This window comes from Canis lupus, chromosome 9, assembly GCF_048164855.1.
Source record: "Canis lupus baileyi chromosome 9, mCanLup2.hap1, whole genome shotgun sequence".
NCBI lineage: Eukaryota > Metazoa > Chordata > Mammalia > Carnivora > Canidae > Canis > Canis lupus.
The window spans coordinates 65,487,756-65,497,467 of NC_132846.1; the positions used below are offsets into that span (position 1 = coordinate 65,487,756).

The following is a 9,712-nucleotide window of genomic DNA, read 5'->3' on the forward strand; positions in this document are numbered from 1 at the left end:
AATTCTGTTACCTAATTTCATTCTCAAAACCCTGAAACAAATCTCATCTTCATTTTACAGGATTTGAAATAGTTTACCCAATGCCATTTGACCAATAAATGGGAGAAGTGGAATTACATTTAAGAGTCTGACTCCAAACGTATTTCCACGATATGCGATAAACTATGGTCTCAGAGGAGGTGTCTATTTACACTGATATGCCAGTCAAAATAAGCTACTTCTGGATACATTCCTTTTGATCTCACCAGGCGGTTGAAAAAAGAGTAAATCCAATTCAAAATCAAGAGAAGTAAACTGAGTATTTTAATTTTAGCTGAAACTGCATACACATATAAATAAATACTGCCTTAATTTTAAAGCCTTTGGCAGTTGAAATCAGCTCTGTCCGTGACCTCTCCCTTGGCCCTTCTAGTCTAGGAACATAGGTGCTCATTAAACGCGCAATAACTGACTATATAGCTCACCATTTTTTCTAGTATCTTGACTCCATACAGCTGATGACGAAACATGCAAATACTACATAATGACTTCTCCAGTGAAATGAAAAGTACTACCTTAAAAGAGATCACTATCATAAAGGGAGTTCAGACATGGTGAAATAAACTAAATTAAAATTACAGAAACTACAACATTCCATGCAACTGTCTTCGCTCAGTACAGACCACACAAGTAAGCATTTTACCAGAACATTTGCCGCAGATACAGATAATACAGATCCCATACATGTACATGTGTATTGTGTGTATATGTATGCAAGTATGTGTGTGCATGCATGTCCACATGCTTAAAAAAGGCTTTAAGAAAATTATTTATTTCCCTCTTCTTGGCCAAAGTACAGACCCAACTCACAAGTTAAAAAAACTTCCCAGATTTCTCCCAATGTTCAGCAACACAAAAACTAGCTATTTACAAAGATTTGAGTGTAAAAACAATATCCTCCTTCAGTACCACATCATATGTCAGTGGAGATTTTTTACAAACATATCCCAAAAGGATAGCACTATTTGGCAATATTTTATTTTTCATATTTTACTGAAGAAGGGCTGAAAACTGAAGGCCATATATTGAATAAGCAAAAAATAATTATTCTTTTGAAGAAACTGTTTAGACAAGAAATTATAGCTTGCCTTTTCAGTTCAATTTACAGACTGCATTCAAATGCCCAAGGTAAAAAAAAAGGTAAAAAAAAAAAAAAAAATGCCTAAGGTAGGTTGTTCTGTCATTTGTTCATATGTTTTTTATCAACAAAATCCTGCCTTTTTCTGAAAATATCCAAAATTATGTTCGGTCTAAGATTAACAAATTTCTTGAGTTTATTATATGCAGCAGGTACGTATAACGATTTAGAAGTCATGGATTTCTCCTTTTTAATGCTTAGCTATACAAACAAGACTGAGAAAAGCTGGGTAATCTCAGTATAGTGTTATGTACGAAATAAAAGCCTTTAAAATTAAAATGCCAGGGTGTCTGTTAGACACTTTTCTCCTCCTGATGGCCTCTCGATGGGTTACCTGCTCTTCCCCATACTGATCGGATAGAAGGCTTTAGAAGGTTTATCAGATTTTCCCTCGTTAACAAGTATTTACTAAGCTGTACTAGAAGCAGAAACAGGAAATGAAGACTCCACTGTATCCAAACGACTCTGCCACCCGTTCAAGGCAAAATCTAGCTCTTTCTACTTTTCAAGACGACTTCCCAGGGGTTTCCATCCTGCTCAGAAAAGCTCACAATTCCACCGTCTCCTTTCTCATGGTCACTGTACAGAAACCTTAATACGCAGAGAAATGTAGCCTCTCTTTTCCATGCCTCATATTTAGTTAAGGTTCTCAGCCTGAAAAACGGAGAGGTCCCAGAATTGTGAGTTCAAAGATTACTGACTATAAGATATTTAGAGACTGATAAATGTTCTCATTTTACTAGTGAGAAAATTAAAGCTAAGTCTAGAAAGGCAAGGTGACCTGCCCTTAACACTCAGCTAGTTACTTAGAAGTAAAGCCAGGTTTCTTAACCACACATTACTTTGCACTGTTCATTACATTTCATCTATCATGTGGAACTTGCGTCTCAGTCATTCAGAACTGTGTCAGTGTTGCTCGGTTAACCTATAGTTTGTCTTAAATGCATAGACATATCCTAATCAAGCATCTACAAATGGGATGCAGGAGGGGGTCCCTGCAACTCCCATAATGGTATGTAAAATTATAAGCATGTACATTTTTCTGGAAATCAGATTCACATCTTTCATCAAATCAGTAGTCTCCAAAGAGTGGGAACCACTAGCCGACACTAAGGACATGTGATAGATACATAAAAAGTTCATGACAGTTTGAAATATAGATTCAAGGATCTTGCATTTACTCAGGTCTAATAGAAGAATAATGTGGGAGGAGGTGCCTGTGTGGCTCAGTCAGTTAAGTATTCAGGTCACCGGGATCCCTGGGTGGCGCAGCGGTTTGGTGCCTGCCTTTGGCCCAGGGCGTGATCCTGGAGACCTGGGATCGAATCCCACGTCGGGCTCCCAGTGCATGGAGCCTGCTTCTCCCTCTGCCTGTGTCTCTGCCTCTCTCTCTCTCTGTGTGTGACTATCATAAATAAAAATTTAAAAAAATTTAATAAAAAAAAAAAAAAGTATTCAGGTCACGATCCTGAGGTCCTGGGATCGAGTTGGAGTCAGGCTCCCCACTCAGCAGGGAGTCTACTTCTCCCTCTCCCCCTCCTTTGTGTTCTCTCTCTCTCTCAAATATAAATAAAGTCTTTAGAAAAAAGAAGAAGAATGGTTATTAAGGGAGAGCTAGCAATATTAAGGCACTATTACACTTGGTATCACTGTTAGAGACCCAATTAGACAGCTGGACCATTTGATACAGTGTAGACCATTCTCAGTATAGAAACTTTCCTATGAAATATTGCTGTCAAGCCCTCCTCTCTTTCATCTTCCATTATAAATGTACTGGACATACATCTCTATAGTAATAATTTGGGGGGAATCACAATACAATCACATTAGGAACATAAGCAAGATTTTCTGTAATGCAGATAAATGAAAAATAGTATCAGCGAAATGTTATCAAATAGTAGTTTATGTGCCAGACATGGGCTGAAGGTTTAAGAAACTCATTTTTTCCTCACAACCTCAAGAGGTAATATGACCAGTCTACCAATGAGGGAGCGACACTCAGAAAGATTGTCATATGCCCTAGGCTCCTCAGCTACAAACTGGAGGAAATCAACATTTGAACCCTGGTCTCTCTGACATCAAACACTTGCTCTTCCAACATCTTTATAATGCTCTGATAAAATATTAATATTTAATTTTGCAAGGTGGCAAAAGCTTAAAAGATCACTGGTCAGAGCTCCTCATGAGCCACAGTTGGGCAGCAGGATGTGTGAGAGAAGGAGAGGCCATTCAAACCTTTGGGTTCATCATGTTAATTTTGCCTTCCTGGGCTGTTACCAATAGAAAGACAGAAATCCTGGAATCCCAAAGTATTAGACAAGTCTACTGCTTTTCTTTTCCCCTTCAAATACGGTTACTGATCCAACTCCTTAGTCAAAGAACCTTTCTAACATCATTTCAAAGATCAATTTTTAAATTGAGATCCTTCTCTTATTATTTCAGTTAAGTACATTCTTTTTAAAATTCTGAACAGGTATGCTGACATTTTCTAATTCCCAGGGGACTTTCCAAATGTTTTTTAAATCGCTACTTTATTATATACATTGAGCTAGCAGATAAAACAAAACCACCATACAACTATCAGTGAGGCTAAACTCACTTCAACACTGAGAAAGCTTTCAATACCAGCAAAACTCCCAATTCTTATAGCACTTTTCCTCTACGAAATTCTTAATATTTGTCTTGGTCAACAATGTTCCTATGTACCTAGTCATGTGGACATCACAAATGAAGGGGAAACAATAGTCAGCATGATTTGTCCAAAATCAGAAGTATAATGATTTTTTTAAAGATTTATTTATTTATTCATGAGAAACAGAGAGAGGCAGAGACACAGGCAGAGGGAGAAGCAGGCTCCCCACAGGGAGCTCAATGCGGATCTCAGTCCCAGGACGTGGGGATCACGCCCCAGGGCCCAAGGCAGATACTCAAAGACTAAGCCACCAGTAATAATTTTTTTAAAAAGCTTTAATATATAAGCAATATTATTCTCCAAAAATCCATCTTAGCTTATAAATACTTTTATTTTAAAAGTGAAATATAAACTAATCTATTCATTCAACAAATCTGAATTTGTTGACATCCTTCCTGTCTTAAAAACCTTTACACAGCCAAGACATTTAGTATCACCCATGAGCTCAAAAATGAAACATTATGACCAAAATGTAATTATTTCTTCCTAGTAACAGTCCTCCTGACATCCTCAGACAATGCTTTCTTGTAGCATCTTCTTAGTCACTTATTTAAAATGTAAAGCAACTTTGTATTCTAAAAGTAGCAACAATTCATTGACAATTTCAGATAAACAGGAGAGCCACTTTGTACTTGGATTTATTTTAACAAAGGCCTTTTTACATGACTGAAAATTTAAATTTCATCGGCTAGATCTCAAAAATAATGCTTTTCTCTCTGAATTCACTCACTGAGTATACACCACCACATAAGAAAGGCAAACAACACGCATTCCTAAAGACTGGCAGAAAGGTGGTGGAAAATCCTGACTGCCTATACTGTCCAGAAAGGAAGAAAGGAGTTCATTTGTGAATGGATTGTTATTCAGCATCTGTCAAAAGCCTGAATGAGACAAGTGATATTTCAGGGACATCAGCTCAAAGATAAATTAACTAAACTCTAATGAATCAAATTACCAGAACAATGCACACCTATATTACTGAGGCTTTTCTATTATGCCTAAGGCTTTCACACACTTTCTGTAAAATGGCAGGTGAAAAATGTTTCTCTATCATTTGTAAAACATTTTCTCTATATATTGTTAATGTCATTTTGTGCAAGAATCCAAACGATTAATTATTCTTCGTACAAGAGAAAAGTCTGCTTCTCCTGGTATACTTCCTCTCATAAATCAATGCCAACTATAATTAGTCTTATTTCCTCTTTTGCTTTGACTAATAAAAATTAAAAAAAAGAAAATCATCTTTAGTTACGCACCAATGCTGAGCCATCCTTGCCCTAAGCCTCTCCTCTAATTACCCTCTAGCACCTTCCATACTCTACCCCTCAACCTCTGCCATTACATTTAGTCTTCTCAAACCTATTATTTTAAGACAATCTCAAATCCTTTCTCAAAGTAGACAAAAAATAAAGTAATAAACAGTTGTCTCTACATAATCTGTACTAATACTAGAATCACTTTAGCAGAAATCAGTTGTAACTAAAAATCAGCCTGTATCATGCAAACAATGTGGTAAACATCAAAGAATCAGAAAATAAGAACTGAAATAAGATCCACCTCACAGGCTAAGGAGGTAAACTCCCAAAGAGATAATGCCGCCTCCTTAGATTCTTGTCTACTTTGGCAAGTCATTAGTGCATAATGATAGGAAAAAAAAATATTACAAAGAAACCTGTGAATAACAGCTAGTATAATATATATACATCCATTGGGGTTTCTGAAAAAAGTAAACTCTTGAGGGTCCAAAAAGCAGGGCATAAGGTAAACAAGATACATCACTTGGCTTCAACTTAATATTTACACAAGTTAAACACGGACCTTCCCAGTCTTTTCTAGCATCCCCCAGAGCACAACAAAACCTCACGATGAAGCAACTGAATGACCTCAGTTACTTGAACATCCACTTGTCAGTGACAGGAAGTAAGACCATAAAAAAATGAGTAAATCCTGGGCCTCAAGGAGATTGAAGTCTTTTATTGACACGGAGGAGTGGTTTATAGTCTAGTATAACTGCCTGGAACAACCCTCAGAAAACTCATATTGCAATAAATTCTGAGTCTAGTGTTTTGATGACTGAGAAACAGTCTGACGGCTACTAAGGATAGATCCAAAAGTGGTGAAAGCAGGCACTCAAACGGATACCTGTATATCTATGTTCAGAGGAGCATTATTCACAAAGCCAAAAGGTAAAAGCAACCCAAGTGTCCATCCACAGAAATATAGACAAAATGCGTGTGTGTAATGAATATTATTTGGCCTTAAAAAAGACGGAAATTCTGGCACATGCTACAACATGAATGAACCCTGAAGACTATGCTAGGTCAAATAAGGCAGTCGCAAAAGGACATTATCTTAGGACTCCACTTAAATGAGTTCCCAGAGCAGTCAGATCACCAGAAACAGAAGAGTGTAGGTTGCCCAGGTCTGGGAGGAGGGTGGAACAGGGCATTAGTGGTTAATGCGGGCAGGCCTCCGGTTGAAGATGATGAAAAAGTTTTGAAGATGGATGGTGGTGATGGTTACAAAACCACACGTATATACTTAATGTCACCAAGCTGCTCACTTAAAAAATGGTTAAAATGGTAAACTTTGTAATACATATTTTACCACAAAAAAAAGGGAAAAAATCTGAATTATTCAGATAATCAGAGGTCACCAAAATATTGAAGGTTAGGACTTTCATTCATTCAATAGATATTAACTAAGGACTTGCCTGCATGTTATGCAGTTTTTTCTCCTAAAATCCATTTGGCACAACAATGCTTAGAGCCCCCACACAAGGACTCTGAAATCACACCATGAGTGAATCCTGACTGCCACTTCCAGATTCATATCTCAGGTCAATAAGCTGAGTCTTAGTTTCCTTACATGTAAAGTAAGGACAATATTGAATCTGCCTCATGGTCACAGTGAAGATTAAATGGACAATGTATATGAAAACAGTTGAAACATCTTGGCACATAATAAGGAGGCATGTTTTATTAAAAAAGCTGTCCCTTCTTTCCTGTGCCACAAGTAACGACCACAGGATGTTATGGTCACGGAGCGAGAGAACCCCTAATGAAATACCTACTTTCTGAAACGAAACCAGCATCTCAAATGTCAGATAGTGGCAGGGGATAAATTATCTCAGTGTCATAAAAGTCATCTTTCCTAGAAGGTAGCACTACACCAAAAGAACCACCGGCTATGTAACACCACAGAAATCACTATCAAATAAGAATCATGAGCCACATCAAAACAAACAGTCTTCTAAAACCAAGACAAGACAACTTCGCAACAGCAAGACAACTTTGCTCTACAATTCCTACAAAGAGCCACAGGCGTACTACGGTAGGCAGTCTTAACCTTTAACGATCAGATGATATCATGAGCCTAAAATGATGGCAGGAAGAGAAAAAGATCTTTTCTCCCCGAATTAAATTCACTAATACACCTTTTCTTAAAACAGCCTGTTGATGCTGTGAATAAACCTGTTAACCCACGTGACCACTTAAACGTTCATAGTGACCATATTAAAGACAATCTTTATAGTATTTCTAACCTATACACAGAGCAAGTTTGATATGGCCTAAAATGAAGTTCTGAGCTAAGTATATGCACATGCACGTGTATGTGTGTGTGTCTGGCATATGTTCCACAGTACACGTGTGCCACAGGTAGGAGCTGGCTCTAAAGACCACGCTATGCGATAACAGACTTGATTATTCCAGAGCCTAGATATTAATAACATTCCCCAGAATACGACTAGTGCTAAAATCACTATTCCCTAGCAGTCTCATTCACAATCCTGTGATACCATCTGCCCTCTAACAAATTGCTGGAGCTCTTGGGCTAAGACGCCTATTCTTACTCAGGTCGCTTCATGCTTTAGGGCAATCCAGTCTCGGCCTAGCACACCTTTTATTAATATGCACGTTTAAAAAAACACAAAACTTCCGAAGTTCCTCAACTCCTAACCACCCCCCCCCCCCGCCCTTTTCCATTCCCTGAGCCTGCTGCAACTTGCAGAACAAGTGCCAGAAGACGCAGCTGAAAACACTGAGTTCGTAAAAGATTGAGGAAACAATGCAAAAAGGCCGGAGAAGCACCTCCAGGCAGCGCCGACCTCGAAGCAACCGCTCTTTAATAAGAGCGCAGGCTTCTTAAAAGTGGGATAGTCCTGAGAATGCTCGAGGCTTTGCAGGCGGATCTGTTAACACGTCGCCGAAAGGAAGGACTCCCTCCCTCCCTCCTTCCCTCCCTCCCTCGCACGGAAGCCCTGGCTGCACACCACGGGGCACCGCTCCTCGCTCATCCGCGTTCCTGCAGATCCCCGGGCTGCGTGAGACGTACACGGGGGGCGGCGTGGTCCGTGAGCTCTGCTTCGGGCCAGAGCCTGGATTCCAGGCGGCTCAGCTTTTTTTTTTTTTTTTCCTCCTCTTCCATGCAATCCACGTCAATCAGCTGTGCTCCCCTACAAACCTACACCGACTTCCCCAAGATTTAAGGAAAAAAAAAAAATATATATATATATGCAATAAATAAATAAATAAGTAAATAAACCCTCCAGAAAGAAAAGCTCGTTTTTGCAGGGTTCGAGAGGCATTCCGGGCACATTAAAAAAAAAAAAAAAAATCGGAGGGGAGGGGAGGGGAGGGGAGGGGCGGAAGGATGGCCCCGCCGCCACCCGCCCCCGGGGTCGCGGCGGGGGTGGGGGGGGCTGACCTGGGCACCTGCCAGCGGGCGCGGGCAGTCCTGGGCGGGCCTCCGGGGTGCGCGGCGCGGGACCTGTCAACGCCCGCCGGCCCCGGGGGCCCCCCCAGGCCCCCCCCGCCGCCCCGGGAGCCCCGCCAGGCCGCGCCCTCCGCCCCTCCCCCGCCCGCGCGCCCGGCCGCCCCCCCGCGCCCCGCACACAAAGCGCCGCCGCGGGAGCCCGCCTCACCTGCAGCACGGGCCGCCGCGGGCCTTCGAGAACCATCGGCCCCCGCTCCGGCGCGCGCGCGTCACAGCCCAGGCCTCCCGGTGCCGCCCGGCGCCGCCGCCGCCGCCGCCATTTCCCCCCGCTCGCCGGCGTCGCCTCGTCGCCGCTGTCAGGTTACTCCATTCACCTGGGCCTGCAGCCGCCCGCGCCGCGCCGCGCCGCGCCTCCGCCTCGACCCCTCCCGCCGGCGCCTGCGGAGACTGCGCAGAGCCCGGCCCGCCCGCAGCCCGCGCACGGCCCGCGGCGACGGCGCACAGCCGCTCGGAGAATCCCCCGCCCCCCGCGCGCGTGCGCGCCCCCACGCTCCGCTCGCCGCGCTCCGGCATGAGAGCGAGCCCCTGATTGGACGGACGGCGGCGGTGAAAGGTCAACCGGGGCGCCGCAGCCACTCAGGAGGCGGGACACAGCGGCGCGGGAGGCGGAAGCCAGGCGGCGCGTGCGGCCCGGCGCTCACGGCGGACCGGGGGCGCCCCGGCCCCTTCGCCGCCGGCTCGGGGGCTCAGGGGCGCCGGCTCCTCTCGGAATTCGTCCGGCTCCATTGTGACCCCTCTGGCTGCCCCCCCGGCGGCCCCCCTTCCTAAAGGGCCCTCCTGCTCGCCCGCTGCTCCCGCCCCTCCCGCCCCGCGGGCGCGCGGCCCTCGGCATTTGGGGAGACCCCACCCCCACCCCCCGGAACTGGGACGGCCGGAGCGCGCGTGCGCGGCCCCACTTATGCAAATTACTCATTTGCATAGGTCGCCAACCTCTGCCGACTACAGTGCGGCTGGACGCCGAGGCAGGGATTGGCTTAAAGAGCATCCTGTCAATGGGTCCCGAAACGTAGACCTCTCCTGCAGGGGACGCTGCCCGCCCCCCCCCCCCCCGCTGTAACATGGGCTTT

General features: G+C 43.8%; 1 protein-coding gene across 1 annotated transcript in view; it reads right to left on the reverse strand.

Annotated features, from left to right (window-relative positions):
- Positions 1-8,991, reverse strand: part of DICER1 (dicer 1, ribonuclease III) — a 72,730-nt gene extending 63,739 nt beyond the window's left edge. Inside the window, 1 exon segment of the mRNA XM_072839810.1 lies at positions 8,794-8,991. The gene's annotated coding sequence lies outside the window, so the exon portion shown is untranslated.
- Between the last annotated feature and the right edge of the window lie 721 nt (positions 8,992-9,712).